The sequence below is a fragment of the Penaeus vannamei genome, chromosome 18, assembly GCF_042767895.1.
Source record: "Penaeus vannamei isolate JL-2024 chromosome 18, ASM4276789v1, whole genome shotgun sequence".
Classification (NCBI taxonomy): domain Eukaryota; kingdom Metazoa; phylum Arthropoda; class Malacostraca; order Decapoda; family Penaeidae; genus Penaeus; species Penaeus vannamei.
In genome coordinates this window covers 15,062,197-15,064,696 of record NC_091566.1, presented here as the reverse complement: position 1 = coordinate 15,064,696, position 2,500 = coordinate 15,062,197, and positions in this window count along the sequence as shown.

Here is a 2,500-nt window from a genome sequence, read left to right as displayed (position 1 = left end):
ATTTTGTATAGCAATCTTTACTTAAATATGCAAATGGTTTATGAGTGACAAAGAATAAGAATATGTATAAATCTAGAAACTATGCGGTCCTCATAGCCTGGCCACCGATCTTATGGCTAATTATGTTTGTCCTGAATTTTATATTCATATATTGTGTGACTGTTAGTAGAAATTTATCAAAAATATGTTAAAGCGTAGTTGTTTTCAATTTCTCTAAAGAATAGTTATTCATTAAACGAAGTCAGTCAGCTGTAAACAGACATAGAAAATGGAGAGTCGGATCCCCTCTGTGGGTGGGCGTGGGACCGTGCCTTCACAACTTCAAATTGACGTTTATCATTATTATTGTTGCGGCTATTATCATCATATCATTATTATTATTATTTTCATCATTATATTACTATTATTATCATTACCATTACCCTTATCATTATCAATTTTACTTGTACTTGTACTTGCATTATTGGTGTTATTATTATTTCAGTATAATATTTATTATTGGCATTATCACCAATGATATTTGTGTTAGTGTTATCATTACTATTGACTTTCATATATTTTCTTTTTACTCAGTTGTCGCATCATCGTTCTATTATCATGGTCACCGATGAAACATACATAATAATAATTAGTGCTACTATCATGATGGTAATTATTGATTTTAACTTCGTCTTCTCACTGTTATCACCATCATCTTTACCCTCATTGTTATCATAATAAGTCTTCACTATCATTAATATTGTCCTTTTAATTGTCATAATTGTCAAAAACTTCTCGCCATACCGTATGGTTTTGCCCTTCTCACCGAACCTCTCACGACCACGCCCAAAATATTGTTTTCATAGATATGTTTTCCACAGTCAGATAAATTCATTAGATTATCAAGCTTCCAATGGTAAATTTCCTTCCGTAAAGAAATTCTATACTGATATGATTATACTTCATCATTATTTTGAATAATTATATCAAGCAAAAATCCAACTGGTGTTGGAATAGCAACCAACTGATTTTCATATATTTTTTTCTTAATCCATAGAAATCACACATAATTGCAAGCAACCGCCATACACCCAGATCAGAGCATCGTACACAGATAATGCAATTGCTTCGCCAACGACAAGAAATAATGGCGAGCTAATCCAACTTCTTCCAGACTGAAACTCTGGATAAAAGCTTCTTTCAAAAGGATTTTATGGTTCTTGAAAAAAAGAGAGAGAGAGAAAGAGAGAGAGAAAGAGAGAGAGAGAGAGAGAGAGAGAGAGAGAGAGAGAGAGAGAGAGAGAGAGAGAGAGAGAGAGAGAGAGAGAGAGAGAGAGAGAGAGAGAGAGAGAGAGCAAGAGAGAGAGAGAGAGGGGGGGGGGGGGAAACTTAAGCACACAGACGCCAGACAATGAAATAAACAGTGGGGAGAACGTTGTAAAAAGAGGTAATTACTCGGGTGCCAGTCAAATGCCTGCAAAATATCATTTATCTTATTCATTTTGATATATACTGATATATAAGGCTATAAACACACACACACACACACACACACACACACACACACACACACACACACACACACACACACACACACACACACACACACACACACACACACACACGCACACACACACGCACACACACACACACACACACACACAGACACACACACACGCACTTCCAGCCTCAAAACCCTCATCATCTGTTTTGTGATTATCAAAATTCTACAAAAAGTTATTTATCTTGATTAGAGATATTTTACCTGATCGCGTCAGGTAACCGGAAAAAGTAACAAGCAAAAATAAGAAAAATTTTCGACGCTTTAGGACAGGAACATGTATTAGGTTACAATAACACAAAGGCATATAACAACATAAGAAAACCTATTTATTCGGTAATTTAGGAAAGGTAAACCGCTAGTGTGTTTAGGCGCAGTGGAAGGGGAAAATAATTCTTTAAGTTTACCTCATTAATTGCTCAGTGAATTAGCGGGGGAGGGCTGAGTGAGTGAGAGAGAGAGAGAAAGAAAGTGAGAGAGTGAGTGAGAGAGAGTGAGAGGGAAAGTGGGAGAGAGAGTGAGAGAGAGAGTGAGAGAGAGAGTGAGAGAAAGAGAGGGAGAGAGAGAGAGAAAGAGAGGGAGAGAGAATGAGAGAGAGAGAGAGAGAGAGAGAGAGAGAGAGAGAGGGGGGGGGATTGCTTTCTCTTTCATCCTGTCCAGTTCCCTCTCCCTTCTTCTCTTCGTCCCTTTCTTTCTGTCTCTCACTCTTCAGTCGACAAGATCAGCTTTCTGTCTCCTCTTCCTTGTCCTCTCTCATCCTATTTCACTTTCTCTCATCCCCTCCCTCCATTCCTTTCCTTTCTCCTCTGCCTCTTTCTTAACCCCTTTTCTTTCTTTCTCTAGTCTTTTTTCATCCTCTTCTTCTCTTGTGTTCCTTCGACATAAAACCAATGTGTTATGTCCTTAACTTCTCTTTCCCCGGCCCCTGCGTTGTCGTCCCCACTGCCTCCCCTTCGCTTA